Here is a 17,579-nt window from a genome sequence, read left to right as displayed (position 1 = left end):
CAGTAGATAAGCCAAAGGGCTGTGCAGAGAACTGAAAGTGCTGACTGCATGCACTGAAGCGCAGGAATTTTCTGCATGATTCCCTGATGGGGATGTGGAGGTAGGCATCTTTTAGGTCTTGTGTCACTAGCCAGGCATATTGTGTGAGCATAGGCAGGAACTGCTGCAAGGTTGTCATTCTGAATCTGGTGACTACAAAAGAGCTGTTCAGTTTGGATAGATCCAGGATGGGGCACCAAGTGCCCTCTTTTCTGGGAACAGGGAATAGTCTGGAGTAAAAACCTTTTCCTGATTGATCCAGTAGGACAGGTTCTATTGCCGCCTGGGATGTTGATGTTTCTACCTGCTTTAATGCCTCTGCCCACTGGTTTGGGGGGAGGTCTGGGTACCCTCTTGGAATTGGGAGTTCGCTGAAAGAGAATCTGTATCCCTGAGAAATTATTTTTAATACCCACTGGCCCTTGGTTATAGAGACCCAATTGTCCTTGAAGAGGGTTGTGCCTTCCTCCTAGTTTTAGATAAGTGAAAGGAGGACAGAGGGGGAGGGAGTGTCATTGTGAGTGCTTACCATAGAAGCTTGGCTTAGAACTCCCTGCCTTAGATGCGGAAGTGGTCCATTGTTTGCTTCTTTGCTCACCCTGGGATAGGGGCCTGGATGTCCTATCCCTGCGGGGCTTACTTTGGCCCCGTCTGCTAGGTGCAGAGAAGGCCCAGTGCTTACAGGGGAAGTTCCTGCTGAATCTGGGCAGTTGAACTTGAAAGAAATATTTTACTGTTTGCATAGATTTTGCTTCGTCTTCCATCTTTTTAAGCCCCTCTTCTGCTTTTTCCCCAAACAGACGTTCCTCATCTAGTGGGGCATCAATAAGTTTAGACTTGACATGATCAGGGAGAGGTTGTTCCTTCAGCCATGCATGTCTTCTAATAACAGATCCCGTCACTGCTGCCCTGCTTTAGGATTCTAGGGCATCATATCCACACTGTAATGAGTGCTTGGCCGCTTGACAAGCAGAGTGTAGTAATTCTACCACCTCTTTTGAGTTGGCACCATCAGGAGAGGTAGCTATCTTCTGTTTTAATTACTCCAAAGTGTGTTGTTGATATTTTAACAGTTTACTATCACAAAGTTGATTGCACTGTGTGCAATCAACGTAGGTGCGTATATCAGGTAGCAGAACCATTGGTGCATGTACTATATTGTCGAACCTTACAATAGCGAACAGCCGCTATAGCAAGGTTTGACAGTGTAGTGCAGATTGCACTATAGCAGGGATCGGGAAATGTACCCTTTCCTCAGTGTAGTGCGATTTCGGAGTTTGTATATATAAGTAAGGGGGCTGTGGGTGGCGCAGCCCCCCATATGGGGGGTACAGGGGGACTAGACCCCTGCAAAACATGTTAAAATAGGTTTAGCGGCTAAGAAAACTTCAGTGAAGTTGAAATGTTCAACATTCGACTTCACTGAAATGCTCAGTTCGGCATTTACTGTGGTCGGTGTTGTGATTTCCGAACATTTTCTTCGGATATATGCACTTTCGGCCACAGTAGCGTTGAACATGTGATAGTAAACCTATTTTAACATATGGAACTGACAACTAAGTGCTCTGATAGCTAAGGGTCTGTGCTGGGGCAGGTCCAGAAACTCTCCAAGTTGTTTCTTTGACTGTGGGTAGTCCTGAGATTCCCACTGAAAATGCTCCCTGAGGGAGTGGAGGGTTTCCCCGAAGGAGTGGTCCTCTGGAGGGGAGGTAGAGGGGATGGATTCCTCTGCATCTGAATCCTCAAACAGTTCAGGGTTGTTGTTCCTCTTCAAAGGCAGAATAATCAGATTCCTCAGACTCTTGGTCTGTCATAATTTCTGGAGAAGGAAGCCTTTTCTTTTCTGGAGTGGGGGCTTAAGTATCTCGGATAAGGGAGATGAGATACTTGGGTTCAGAGGTTCATAGGTAGGTACTAAGCTATCGGCCCTGGGGCCTAGCCAAAAAGGTTCCCTGGCTTTCGCCACCCGAGAAAATTGTTTTCCTGTGCCCCTGTCGAGCAGGGCCACAGAAGTGATCCCCGGGGCGAATTTTTTATTTCCCATCCAGTCGTCTAGATTTTTCTTAAAGAGGGCCAATAAGGAGCTCTGCCTGACATGAATGGGTAGTGTGCTCCAGAGTATGGGAAGTCTCTGGGACAGGAATCTATCCCTCCAGCATGTTCTGTTTATTGTGGTGACAAGGATTAGGTCCCTAGAGTGTGTGGTTCAGAGAGACTGGGATTTATTTAAGTGTAGCGTGTCCAACAGCTCTGGATTTGACATAGCTTTGTATGTTAGGCAGAGATCGCCTCTGAGTAGGAGATATGCGACGGAGAACAGCTGGAGATTTTTGAGACGGTCTGCGTAGGGCATCTGTTTGAGGTCGGTAATCCTCTTAGTGAGGTATTTTTGTGGCCTTTTCAATCCGCCGCCATTTTAAGCATTTGAGCTTGGAGTGGGGGAGCAGTAGCAAGATGGTGGCTAGAAGCATATTTCCTAGGAGTGGCCTGGCTTCGAGGTCTGAGGGAATCTGTAGGTCTCTGTGAAATGGTAGTCTGAAGAGAAGACATCTTTTTTTGTCTAGAATTGGTAGTGCGAATGGCCTCTTCAGAAGCCGGTGCCTTTATCGCGGCTCCGGACCCAACCAAGGCAGAGACAGCCAAAGGCTTGCAAGACAAAGTGGATTTCTGCAGCATACCGGACTCCGAAAGGGTCTCGGCAGAGGCCTGCATAGAAAGCGAGTCGGGCATCAGGGGCTGCAAAAGTGCCTCACTGAATTTCATAGAACTGACGACTTGTTTAGCGGTAGCACCGGCGGCAAGCTTAGCCTTGTGTGGCCTTGTCTTTATCTTTATGTTTTTTCGGAATGCCGGCGGATTGCTGGCTGACGGACGCCATATCGGAATTCGAAGACGGAATATGAAAATAATTGTCTACAAAAAGAGCTCTATGGTGAATGGTTCTAGCATTAAAGAGAGCACAGAACCGGCAACGAGGAACATTGGGGTCTGGGCCTAAACAAGTGATGCAATAAGAATGAAAGCCTTAGTGTGGGATCTGCTTTCCACAGGCGAGACCATTATTAACTTTTTCGGACATCGATTAGAGCAAGAAAAAAGGGTCCACAACGGGGTACTTAGCTTTAGACGTTTTCTGCTGAAATTAAGACTTCTGGTAGCGACCGAATGGCACTCGTGCAAACTGCTTCTGCTATGGGCTCCACGGCAAGGAAGACTGGTGTAATGACGTCAGATGCCTTGCTTTATAGTACTGACGATCTGACGACAGACTACAGGCGACAGCAGACGGCGCACATAAACACTGACTTTGGTATTCGGGCTGTCCGAGGGCTACCACAGCAAGGATGACCCACAGGTGATAACTGCAACAGTTAAACATGAGGAACATCAACAGGTTTTGCACTAGCATGAATATTCTGAAGGATATGAAGTCTGAAACTCAAATGTCTGCCATTTCTTTCTGACTTCATTACTCAGTGATTTGCTAGTGATTTGCCAGAAAACTACAAACTTTAGGAGAAACAGACCGAAAAATATGAGGCAAAATCTGGACATTCTGCGAAAATCTGGACAGTTGAGAGGTATGCTCCAAGCAATTTGGCATGAGTAACTACTCAACAGCTGTGTTACTTAGAGAAGTAGTATGGGATTAACTTTTACTACTGCAGTGAGACATAGGAAAAATAGTAATTTAGTCTTTTTGGGATCAAGTTAAAGTTTTGATGTAGTTACAGTTCAACTGAGTTGAAGGTAGCTTGTGTCATGGATTGAAATTACACTGGGTTGTCAGATGAGTTATCTGCATAGTGAATAAGGCAAGCTTGCTGAGAGTAGACATACAAGTTATTGATGAAAATGTGAAACAGCAGTGGATCAAGAATACAGCCTTGAAGAAAGTACAGTTGTGTACACTTACCATAAATGTAGATGTTCGAGTGTATTCCCTGCTGCAGTCATCACACTTGGGTTATCTGCCTGCAGGTAGCCCTCAGTCAGCCCGAATACCAGAGTCTTCGGATTTCTGCGTCGCATGCTGTCACCTCATCCACGCAGTCAGGTCGTCAGGGGTATAAACATGCAGCCGACGTCATTACATCAGTTTTTCTTGCCCCAGATGTCAGGAGCTCCCAAAATAGGAAGCAATCAAATGGTGTGGAACACCTCCAGTAAAAAGTAAATACCATTTCCATACGATATGGGCAAAAAAGAGGATAGGTAGAAAGTATAGAAAGACAGGGGGCTGGAGGGAGGGTAACCAGGACTGGAACAGTGAATACACTCAAACATCTAAAATTATGTTAAGTGTACACAACTGTACTATGTTCTTCGTGTTTCACTGTTGCAGTCATCACACTTGGGTTGATTCCCAAAGCTGAGGAAGTCAAGAAATAGTAGGGCTGGCAAGCAAACCTTGTAAGACTGCTGTGGCAAATCCAGTTCTAGATTTAGAAAAGATAGGTAAGAGGTAATGCTTGGTGAAGGTGTGTACAGAACTCCAGGTTGCAGCTTCCAGGATGACCCGGGTAGGGACTCTCCTGAGAAAAGCTGTGGAGGTTGAGGTAGCCCTAGTGGAATGAGGCCTGATCCCCTGTGTGGTAGGTTTTCCATGGTGTTTGTAGCAGAAATGGATACAGTCTGCTATCCATTTAGAAATGGTTTGTTTCGAAATGGCCTTGCCCTCTACCCCTGTAGCAAAGCTGACTAGCAGCTGGTCAGATATTCTGAAAGGTTTAATCCTGTCAAGGTAGAACCTGAGCTATCTGTGCACGTCCAAGGAGTGCAGGTTCCTTTCCCCTTTATTCTGAGGATTAGGAAAAAAGGTTGGCAAATGGATGGATTGTTTTAAAGCCACACTGGATACCACCTTGGGCATAAAAGATGGGTTAGTCCTGAGGGAAATCCTGTCCACATGGAAGATAATGAAGGGTTCCACAGCCATAAGGGCCTGTAACTCAGACATTCTTGCTGAAGTGATGGCTCGCAGTAACGTTGTCTTCCAAGAGATAAATTTTAACTCTGCTGTAGCAGCAGGCTCAAAAGGGGGAAGCGTGACCTTCTGTAGTACAAAGTTAAGGGTCCAGGCAGGGGTGGGAACTCTCCTTGGGGGTCTTAAATTGTTAGCTCCTCTCAGGAACTGTTTGATCAGAGGGTGAGAGAAGAGGGGTGGCTCAGTATTGTTATGAGCTGAGATGGCAGAGGCATGAATCTTAAATGATGAGAAGGATAGGCCTTTGTGGAGCAGCTCTTCTAGGTAATCTAGGATTTGAGGCAAGGAGTGCACAGCTGTGTCCTTCCCTTGAGACTGGCTCCAAGAACAGTATCTATTCCACTTTTCTGAATAGGATTTCCTAGTACTGGGCCTCCTGGCCTCAAGGAGAACATCCAGCACCTGTTTGCTAAGGGCTGCTGGTGATGTATTCAGGGAATAAGCCAGGCTGCCAGGATCAGGGTTTGCAGCTGAGGATGCAAAATCTGTCCCTCCTGCTGGGATAGCAGAGAGGGGGTCTGATGTAGGTGCCAAGGTGGCACTGCTGTTAAACTGTGTAGGAGTGGGTACCAGTGCTGGCGTGGCCTGTCTTGTGCAATAAGGATTGTCCTTGGCCTGTCCTGTTTGATCTTGAGGAGTACTCTTGGAAGAGGGGCAGAGGGAGAAAGGCATAGATCGAGAGGTTTTCCCATGTGAAGGATAGGGCATCCACTTTCCAAGCTTGGCTGTGGGGAATTCTGGTGCAAAATTTGTTTAGCTGATGGTTTTGGGGGGATGCAAAGAGGTCCACCTCTGGTCCCCCACCTGTGTATATTAGAAGTTGAATGAGTTTGGTACCAGTTTCCACTCGTGTGGGTCCATTAGATTTCTGCTTAAGTCGTGAATTTTGTTTGCCTGGCAGGAATTGAGCTTGCAGGTGCACTTGGTTGCTTAAGGCTGTGATCCACAGAGCCATAGCTAACCTGCAGAGTGGGTAGGAGTGAGTTCCCCCCTGCTTGTTTATGTACCATATAACTGTGGTGTTGTCCGTCTTTATTAGGAGTTGTCCTGGCAGGATAGGGTATTTGAAGGCTGTCAGTGCATTCTGTACAGCTAACATTTCTTTTTGATTGATATGCAGGTGAATTTGCCCTGGGCTCCATTTGCTTTGAATGCATTTGCCTGCCATGTGAGCCCCCCATGCATAGTCTGATGCATCTTTTGTCAGAGTTTGGGGGGGGGGAGGGGTTGTGAGAAAGGGAGCCCCTTGTTGTGGTAGCAAGCCTTTGCCCACCAAAGGAACTCTGTCCTTAGGCAAGGAATGATAGGAATCACTGTTTCCAGGTCCTGGGAATGTTGGCACCAGAGACTTTTTAAGTACCACTGAAGTTTCCTCATATGTAGTCTTGCATACGGAATCAGCAGAATACACGAGGCCATGAAAGCTAGGGCTTGCAGTATTTTTCTTGCAGATAGCTGGGTTTGGGTGGCCAGTAGTTTGAAATAAGTTGTCAAATAAACCTGCTTTTCTTGAGTGAGGAATGCCATCTGGGAAGTTGTGTTCAAGCTTGCTCCCAGGAATACAATCTTTTGGCTGGGTACCAGATGTGATTTCTTTTCATTGATGGTATACCGCAGAGAAGTTAGGAGTCTCTTTACAAACATCAGGTACTGAAGTAGCAATTCCTGACTGACTGCCTGAATCAGGCAATCATCCAAGTATGGGTAAATTTGAATATTTCTCTGCCTGCGGTAAGCAATAGCTGGAGCCAGGCACTTTGTGAATACTCTGGGCACAGTAGATAAGCCAAAGGGAAGTGCAGAGAACTGATGGTGCATAGAGCCTGCCCTGAAACGTAGATATTTCCTGCAAGATTCCCTTATGGGGATGTGCAGAGAAGCTTATTTTAAGTCTAGGGTGACTAGCCAGGAGTCCTTGGCTAGCATAGGAAGGAGCTGCTGGAGTGTAAGCATTTTGAATTCTGGTACCACCAGGAAGGTGTTTAGGGATAACAGACCCAGAATAGGGTGTCAACAGTTCTCTTTCCTGGGCACCAGGAACAGCCTGGAATAGAAACCCTGTCTCCTTTGCTCTGTTGGCACAGGTTGAATAGCACTGATAGCGAGAAGAGAAAGTACTTGCTTTTGGGCCTCTGTCCACTTGTTTGGAGGAAGGTCTGGCAATCCTCTTGGGGTTGGCAGAGACTGGAAATAGAATCTGTATCCCTAGGATGCAATGTTTAAGACCCATCGGTCCTGGGTAATATACTCCTATGGGTGCAAGTACTTGGGCATGGCTGGGAAGGACTAAGGACAAGTCATTGTGAACTTTTTCCATGGGGGGTGGCTTACTATTCCCAGTTTTTGAGGAGGGAGCACTCCATTGTTTAGATCTGTGCATACCCTGAGACTATAGTTTTTGTGGTCTGTTGCCCCTGGGGTTCAGCTGAGAAGGTCTGGAAGGGACTGGAAAGGACCAGTTTTTTGAAGGTCAATGCCTACTGAATCTAGGTGGCTGTACCTGTAAGAAATCTTTAACAGTTTGCGTGGATTTAGCTTTTTCCTCCATCTTTTTAAGAACAACTTCTGCTTTAGAGCCAAACAAACATTCTTGGTTTAATGGAACATCAAGTAATTTTGCCTTGACATTTTTTGTTTAATTAGATCAATAACATGCTGCTGGTACTTCAACATGTGAAACTGGCAATTTAAAGCCCTGATGGCAAGAGTTGCAGAGGTATAAACCTTCATACCCCATCTGTCTAGAGCCCTAGAATTCCTGTCCGAAGGGGTAGGGTTTTTGGCTATAGAAGCCTTAATACCTTTAGGTCCTTGGGAAATGGTCTCTGGATCCGCAGTGGGATTTTTAAGGAGAAATTTGAGAGAGTCAGGTACTCTGTAGTATCGAGCATGTGGTAAAGTATCAGGGGTAAGGCTGGATTCCATGAAGACATCATCTACAATATCCAGGACAGAGGGAATAGCTAGAGGCCTATGCTGAGGCAAGTCTAAAAATTCCCCGAGTCTCTTTTTGGACTGAGGGTAGTCCTGGCATTCCCAGCAGAAATGCTCTCTTAGGGTATGCAAGGTTTCACCGAAAGAAAGGTCCCCTGGGGGGGGGGGGGGACTGAATCCTCTGCATCTGAGTCCTCATAGGTAGATAAGGGTATGTCCTGGTAATCACAGGGGTCAGACTCATGGTCTGAAGAATCAGAAAGAAAATCAATTCTTTGTCTTTTAGAGGGGAAAGGCTGGCTTCCCCTAATTAAAGTAATAAGGTCTTCAGCCATTCTAAGCATTTGTTTCTGTGGCATGGCAGCTTGAGAATGTGCTTTGGTCGTCGGTTTCCTAGGCGTAGTGCGAACTCTGGGCCTGAGAAATTCGGTAGATTTAGTCATTAATGAAGTAGTCGGTTTCATACGAGCATCGGAAGGTTTGAATACACCCTCAGAAGCCGGTGCCTGCACAGCGGTTCCGGACCCATCCAAGGTAGAGACATCTGCAGGTTCTCGCGGCATACCGAACTCTAAATGGGTATCTGTAGAGGCCTGCGAATCTGTAGAAGCAGGTAACAGGGGCTGCGAAAGTGCCTCATTGTGTAACGGTGGACTGGCGACTAGCTTAATGGAAGCATCGGCGGCAGTTTTGGACCTTTGCGGTCTGTCTCTGTATTTATCTTTGTTTTTTTTTTTCAGAATATCGGTAGTCGGATGGCTTACCGAAGTCATTTTGGAATACGGAGAATGAGAGCGAAAGAATTTAGAGACAAAAATAGCCCAACAAATAGTTCGGGTGTTGAACAAGGCACAAAACTGACAGCGAGGGATATCATGGTCTGGGCCTAAACAGGTGACGCAGTAAGAATGCAAATCTCTTTGAGGTATTTGCTTTCCACAGGCAAGACAATTGTTAACTTTTTCTGACATCAGTTAGACCAAGAAAAAAGGATACCCAACGGGGTACGTAGCTTTAGAAGACTTCAAGTTTGAAACTCAAAAAATGAAAATTTCAGGTAGCTGCCAACCGGCACTTGCGAACTGCTTCTGCTTCGGGCTCCCACGCGACAAGAAAAGCTGATGTAATGGTATCGGCTGCATGTTTTATACCCCTGATGACCTGACGTCATGGATGAGGAGACAGCATCGACGCAGAAATCCAAAGACTCTGGTATTCGGGCTGACTGAGGGCTACCTGGAGGCAGATAACCCAAGTGTGATGACTGCAACAGTGAAACACAAAGACCATCATCTGTTTTACCTTGAGAGAGACAGACAGACAGTGAAGACAGCCATTCGACAGACTGACCTTTCAGCTAGGTAGTTAGAGAACTACAAAAGAGTTGTCTGGAAAAGTCTAGCAAGGACACAAGTCAGAGGTTTCATAGCACAGTGTCAAAGTCTTTTGAGAGATCTAGAAAAACAGATGAGATAAACCTTCCTTGGTCTCTAGCCTTATTAATGAAGTGTTGCCCACACCTGAATCAAATTCAAGCCGACCTCTGCCCAGAGTTTCCACTTGTGATGGTCCATCCAGGATCTGCTTAGTCTGTGTGCTACTATGTTTTGCTCTAACAGGAAGTATGAAGCCTGAAGCAACAGAAAAATGCTGTAAAGCTAGCTCCTAGGCCATCAATGGCAAGTGGTGAAGAGGGTATGACCTTGTACTCCCTTGTCTGTTCAGGTACCACATGAATGTGGTGTCGTCTATGACCAATGAAAGGAGACCATAAGGGGTGAAGAACTTTTATTTGCTGTTTAAATACTCTGTAGCATCCAAAGGACCCCGTTCACCTTGAACTTGAATTCCCCTGTACACTGTTCTCCATGCAAAATCTGAAGAGTATGTCTGGACCAACATGGGGTCTAGAGAAGAAGGGTTGGTCTGGAGATACATATGCTCTCTCCCATCACAGTAACACTTGTCTGGCAAAAACTGGTACTTGGAATTAGAAGGGAAGCAGGTGCTGGGTACAACATTTTTTTTAAATATCACTAAATCATTCTCATGTGGAGTGTCTGGCCCGTGGTGTCACAAGGACCACTGATGCCATGAGGCTTGGAATTTTGAGAAAAACTCTTGTGGCTGCAGCTTCTTGGAGCGAAAAATCCCTGAAAATATTCTGAACAGTCAGGACCAAGTCTTCTGGCAGAAAGACCATACTTTTTTCCTGCATCCATTATACACCCCAGGAAGACAATTCTTTGTGAGGGTGTAAGACACAACATTTGTAGGTTCAACTTGAAGTTGGGAACAACTGGCATGTAACACACATCCTTCAGATATAAAGCCACCATGAAACAGTGGTCCCAAAGAAGGGATAGGGTTGTCTGCAGGGTGACTATTCTGAATTTAAGTACTTTCAGAAAGGTATTTAGGTACTCCAAATCTAACACTAATCTCCATGACAGACCCTTTTTGGATACCATAAAATTTCTGAGGTAAAATGTAGGAGCTGGTTTTATAATCTCTGCTTGCATATTTGAAGGAATATCAGTGAAAACAGGTGTATCTGGTTTGGATGGTGCTGGGGAAATTTCCCTGAAGGGAGGAGGATTTTCTGTCCACTGCAAGATTATCCTCAATCATCAGCTGCTGGGTTGAGATAAAGCCTGGGGGAAAAAATGAATTGGGTGTGAGACAGGAGGAAAGGACAGGATGTCCAGGGTCTCGGCATAGTTGTTCTTTAGCAGGAGAAGTATCTTTTTGGAGAAATTAACCCCTCTTATTTGGTTTTGAAACATTACCCTGCAATTTCTTCTTGGTACCCAGACTTTTAGGCTGAGATTTTTGTTTGTTCTGCCCTTTGTGAAGTTGGATGCCTAGTTAGGGGACAGTCTGGGAATATGAAACATTCTGGATACTCCATAAACCAATTTATCTCCATCATCCCACTGCTTGAAAATCTGGGTAGCAGCAGGACCAAACAAACTCAGAACTTAAAGGAGCATTCAAAAATATCTCTTTAAATTCTCAGAAAAATTCTGGCCATGTAGCTATACAAACCTTCTCAATACAACAGAAGCAGATGCATTTCTAGAATTTGTGTTCACACCTTCGAAGACACTCCTCAAAGCATGTTTTGAAATTTGAATTACATCATAAACATTCTCATTCATATAACACTTTTGTTCAGCAGCTAAAGATACAGCAAAGGCATCTAAACTGTAAGCACACTGGGGAATAAATTTCCACATGAAGCCCTGACTGTTTAAAATTCTTAAGACGATATGACTAGACTAAGCCAACTTTTTCCCCCTGAGATTCTAATCCACTGCCAATGTTATCCAAATGTGCAGGGTTAGAAGAAGCCAGAGCTCTCTTGCTAGAGTTGGCAGCTTGGACAGACGACAAAGGAACAGAGAGAACTACAAGATCAGAATGCACCTTGTATTTCCTCATAACGTTTTTGGGAACTGTTTTGGGAACTGGTTCACTAATCAAAGGGGTTTTACATGCAGAATTATAGATATCTTCCATGGCCGGTAACAGAACAGGGACAACCAAAACATTTGGAATCTCAACTTCAATAAGATCATAAGCACTGCCAGTCTCTGGTACAGCTCCAGACTGCTTCTGGACAAATACATCTCTAAACTAGCTAGCATCCGTGGAAAGGTTAACACTTGCTTCAGTTTTTGAACCTCTTCACTTTCTGAAGAATTAGGCTTGAAGGACTCAAGTGTTTCCTACTGCTTGCATCACAGTCCCCATCAAAACATGTGGCGTTACACTAAGCTCTAGAAACAGCAGCCTCACAGGCATTCTCAATAGGAGCACAGCTGCTAACATTAGCTGCTTGTAAATACTGTTAGCTAAGAAGAATACATCAGCTCTACTCACGGTAATAATCTGCCTGTCATGTGGTGAAGTTTCTGTTTCTTCTTGCTATAAACTCCACTAGAGGACAAAATATCTGGGTGCAGAGTATTAAGTCTGACAAGGGGTCTCTTACGGCAGACTTCTCCTGCACCTAAAGGGTTTAGTTCTCTTGTACCCGAACCAGGTACTGTAACAGCCCCAAAGGATGTATCTGACCCCTGTACCACCAAAAGGTAAGTTGTCTGGAGGCTGGCTTAAAGTTTCTTTTTTAGGTGCAACTAGTTTTGACTGAAGGGCAGCCGTATCAGGATCCATCAAGCCAAGGAAAAAAAAAAAACACCAGCCAGAATAATACATTGACACTATAGGAAAGGCTTAGCCAATTCTCTTACACAGACTGTCAGAGGAGGGGATTCTGAGCTATGCAAAGTTGCCAGTGTGGGATTTGTACATTCATCGAACCCATATGCCACTCAGGCAGTGTGAATGATGAAAATCAGCAATGTACAGATGTTGAAGAGGGGCTGATGACCAACAATACGTGTAAAGCATATGACATTGTCAAAAGATTAGGAGCTAGCTTTTTGCCAAGACAAATACAAATTAAAGATGGTAACAAAAGGCTACCAAGCAAGCTAGATGACATCAGTGGATTCTGGAAGGAATATACAGAAGTGTTAGATCACCAAAATGAAGGGGCTGATTAACTAATTTGAACCTTCAAAAGAATTAGGACCCATAATACTAAACAGTGAAGTCTGCGATTCTATTTAACACCTTTCCAAATTGAAAGATGAACTGCTAGAAGCTATGACATTGAACAGTGAAGTTGGCGATTCCATTAGACACCTTTTCCCAACTGAAAAATGTTTGGAACTAATAGCCTTCCTGCTGAGCTGATTAAGGCTGAAGGTGAGAGCAGAGCAGATTTCTTAACCAAACTCTAATAACATTCAGCAAAGACAAGAAAATGGCCAAATAACTGGCTTTACTCAGTGTTTGTACCAATCCCAAAAAAGACTCAAATGCAAGAGTAAAAAGAAAACAAACCATTCAGTAAAAACTGCAAGAAAGCACAGCCAAGCTACAGTTATCACTATGTGATACCTTAAACCTCCTATACGATACCCTAAAAACCTCCTGTAGCGAAGGCCTATGTGACATATGCACATGATCTCTTAAGGACATCAAGTGATTCAGCTACAGGGCTTCTGAATGCCCATAACTATTTACTCAAGCCCTTATGGCTACATTCAGGCCAATAAGGCCAAACCTCACTAGATGTGGACATGCATGTTATGGCCTTTTTACTGACCTCATTAGCACAACACAAGATAGTTTTGCTATACTTCGGAAACACTGATCTTTAAACCAAGTTGATGCCTATAAACATTAAGGTGCCTGCAAAACATCCCAACTAACATACACACCAAAGGGTAGAAAGGTCACAGGGCTGGGAGCAACAGACTGTGCTGACCACCAGACAATATTAGTAATCAATAACTCCATCAATATTATTCCTGCTAGTCCTTCCATGTGCATTACAACTTCAGAATAACAGCAGCTAGCCAAAGAACAGATGGGGTTGGCATTACAGACCAACTAATTTTGAATGACCCTAGAGAAAGCAAGGCCACAGCCTCTCTATATAGCATGTGTTTTATTTATTTAACATTTGTTAACCGGGAAAGTCAGACTTGGAACAAAGTCAATTTTCAGAGGAGGCCCGCGGAGAAGGGCTCCAGATGCATGTCTTTGCATGTGGGAGGAAACCGGAGCACCCAGAGAAAACCCACACGAACGCAGGGAGGACATGCAGACTCCGCACAGAAGGGACCCCAGCCAAGAAACGAATCGGAGAACCTCTTGCTGTGAGGTGACAATGCTACCGCTGCACCACTGCACCATGTGGATTATAATAAAGCCTTTGACTCTGAATCATAGCTAGTTGCTCTATGTGTTAAAGCATATAATATTAGTAACTACAACAAGGGGGTGGGGGTGGCAACAAACCTGCATAACCACTCCCTCTCCTGATAGAACATCCTTTCTATGATATTGACACAGACAAAGGACTCTGGTTTCGAGGATCCTAAGAACACTCGGCTCCAGCGAAGCCATGGCCTGCTCAAATGCCAAGACCAGAGCCGTGCTACTGAATGCAGATACCTTGAGGGGAAGGGAAGAACCCGTCTGATGGACACACAAGGTTAGAGATGAGGCGACCATGCAGGGGCTGCAGTCAGCCAAGCCATAGGCTCCAACCTGCCAGAAGGGAACAAAACCAGTCCTGAAGACCTTTCATCCATATAGTCTGAGGGAGGAAACCAAGCTGATGGAGTCAAAGCACCTTGAAGAGCGCACACTGCTGAGGAAATGAGGCCTAACAGCATCTGCGCCTGAAGACAGGGGTCCAGGAAAGTAAATAATGTGGGAAGAAATAGCCAGGGAATTGTTATGGCTAGGATTGTATAGGCCCTAGGGCTGATAGCCTAGTACCAACCTATGAACCTATAAGAAATGTCCTCATCAGCTGCTCCAAGTCTGAAGATTTTAGGCTGCCTACCAACCTGGATGAGATCTGATGTAGCCACAGAAGGGGCTCTGGAGGTCTGTCTGGGAGTCAAGGACCTCTGCTTACTGGATCCAAACTGGAGAAGCCCAGATACGAGGCAGAGAAGGGGAGGACTCCAGTGAAAAGTCTAATGGAGTAGATGGAGATAATGGCAACCTCTACAAGCCCAAAATAGACCCCTTAGGCAGAAAGGTACTGGAGATACAACCCCAGAGAAGGAGCCTTCCCCAAAATTGGCACCAAAGGTAGCCTGCTTTGAGATGTCAAAGCAGACAGTTGAACAGAAACTACTGGGGAGCCAAAAGTTTCGGGAACTTCAGCTCCAGTGAACCAGAAGGTGAAGCAGAGAAGAACCCTGAGTGGACCACTTATGGTCTCCTTTAGGAGATTTGGGTTCCCTAGATCCATGCCTATGACTCCAATCTGAGTTGGATCCATTGATGAAAGAAGCGTCACTGCCTGAAGCGGGCAGGCCCTTCAACACCAACTTTGCTCTCCTCTCTTTAATGGCCCAAGAGCCAAAGTCTTCGCAGATGGAGCAAGACAACTCCAGGTAAAAGGTCCCAAAACAAATAACGCATTTATCATGAGCGTCATGCAAATGCAACTTATGACTACACTCCACACTTTCTGAATTCCTTCGGATCCATAACAAAATCCTATACACACAAACACAAAAAGGTAATGAACTCCTACGACACAAAAGAATGTACACAACTACTCTGCTCTTAATATATTTTCAACATATCTTAATAAAATTAATAAATTATAATTTTTATAACATTTGCCATATATACATTTAATAATCAATTTTTTAAATATACATAAACACATGATTAAATGGGTTCTATATGCACTCAGAATGAATTGTATATGAATATTTATTTTCCATTTGTGATTCTATAAATATATATTCACTCATGGTCTTGTCCACAATTTTGCCATTTATAAAGGTTCTTATGTGTATGAAATATCTAATTTATATCAAAAAAATGTTTACATATGGTTTTAGTATTTTAAGGTTTTATGCTTTAGGTCTTCAGGTTTTAAGCTGTTAAGGTTTAAAGACTACTTAACATCAACACAATGTCTGTACGATTGTATGAAAATTAAGTGACACTTTTATGAAACCTGTAGGGGTCTACACACGCCAAGATATGAAGAAGTATTTATGTTTCATTTGCGTTTTACTCTATAGGTTTTAAATGGAAAAATATAACATTTTAAATGTCGTTGCAATAGGCATGAAGCACTTTAACAGTAAGGAGCACTTTAAATAATTAACTATCTATTAAGCCAGTTAATTGATTAATTGCTTGGTTTGACCGCCAAAAAGTCTTGTATATAACAAAAGTATTTTTTCATTGTAATTACATCTGAAGAAGCGTAGTTATCCTATGCGAAAGCGCTCATTTTTATTTCTTGTTCTACAATAAAGACGTTTTTTTGAATTACAACCGAGGTTTATTTCCTAGTGGTGATTCCTTCTGCATCTGTCTTCATCAAAATCCTTTACACACAAACACAAAAAGGTAATGAACTCCTACGACACAAGAATGTACACAACTACTCTACCAAGAGCAAACCACTAACAGTAATCTAAAAGCACACACAAACCCTATAAGCACTACAAATACTCTAGGAAGGAAAAGCCCGAACACTAAGGTAAACCTAACCTAAACTACCTAACCTAAACTACCTAATCTACCTAGCACCTAAACCTTATACACGCACACTAAAAGGTAAAGGACAGGGGAGTAAAAGCACTCTCAAAAAGAGCCAAAAAGGAGAAACTTCAGTGGAGTAACAACTGTAACTGCTGTCCAAGAATGGAGACGAACTATATTTGGGGTTCTCTAACTTGAGTGAGGCATAATAGTTAAGAGGAGGTGCTGAAGTGATATAACTGGTCTCAGATCTGAGTCGGATCTGACAACCCACTGGTTTAATCCAGATGGAAAAGACAACAATGGATCATGCATTAAAGATGCAATAGCAAGTTTTGGAATTTACTGTTTTTTGTTAGAATTTCAAGTTTGTTTTTCAGTGCTGGCACTCTCAAGTCCGTCTCACATTTGTAATGGGGGAGTTAGCCAAGTACAGCTTAACAACACCAATGAGCCAAAAGGCAGAGAGAAGCGGTACAACAGTTATGCTTTTAACAAATATACATATTCTGATGAAAAAATAGATACACTCACTGGTTACTAAGGACAGCTAATGGACTAATCTGATAATTACTTTACTGTGCTCAAAAAGGCTAATTAGCTGGATAATTCTATCTGAGTCTACTCTCTGTTATGTATGGGTTACCCAACTGACATCTACTACATCTTCTTGCAATCACAGTTATGTGGGCATCCACAGAGCCTCTCAACAGTTTCCACAGCTATAAGACTCCTGCCCACAAACTAGCAGCTAGAGAAACAGTTTTCACAACGAGAGGCCCACTAGTATGAAAATCACTTCTCTAAACGCTGCAAATGATCCAAGTACTCCTGAGTTTTACAAAACTGTAAAAGTGTGCTTTCAACAAAACAAACCTCATCTGCTAGTCCAACAATGAAACCATCTAAACACAGTACTTCACTAGTATACTGCTCTAACAAAATGATTTGCATGATAAGAGCCTCTTATCCAAGAAGTGTCCACATTTTTGATGTCTGCACTCTGTACATAGTATACATTTTCAAAAACCTGAAATTCTACACATTTGTGAGATACACAAGTGTTTCAGTGACAGCATTGTGTGAATCTAAATCTAATACAAGCAATATAAATTACATATACTATTCTAAAACATGCTTATTCCCACTGGACTGGATAGTTGAATAGAGTCCATTGGGATCAGTACACTTACCTGGATAGTAGTTCAATAAAAAAATAAAAATAAAAGGCCAAACTCTGATTAAGCAACAAAGTATTAACTTAGAATTGGCCAAAAAGCAGAACTGAAGAGAGGCAAGATTCAGAGCCACCTTAAGCATGTCTTCGTCATCATCAATGACTGGCTTCAAATCACCACTGACCTACACAACTAAAACAGCAGTGGTCAATGCACACAAAAAAAATTCTGAAAACAGGAAAACTGTGGAACACATGACAAAGGAAACCAGCATGTAATCTTGGAAAAAAAGCAGAGAAAGAAGCAGGGCTGTCCAACCAACAGACTAATCCAAC

General features: G+C 43.7%; 1 protein-coding gene across 4 annotated transcripts in view; it reads right to left on the bottom strand.

Annotated features, from left to right (window-relative positions):
- Positions 1–17,579, bottom strand: part of RBM25 (RNA binding motif protein 25) — a 1,759,384-nt gene that overhangs the window by 152,814 nt on the left and 1,588,991 nt on the right. The gene's annotated exons all lie outside the window — the stretch shown is intronic.

This window comes from Protopterus annectens, chromosome 6.part0, assembly GCF_019279795.1.
Source record: "Protopterus annectens isolate FY-2018-M chromosome 6.part0, PAN1.0, whole genome shotgun sequence".
Taxonomy (NCBI): domain Eukaryota; kingdom Metazoa; phylum Chordata; order Ceratodontiformes; family Protopteridae; genus Protopterus; species Protopterus annectens.
This window is presented reverse-complemented; position numbering and strand designations above follow the sequence as displayed.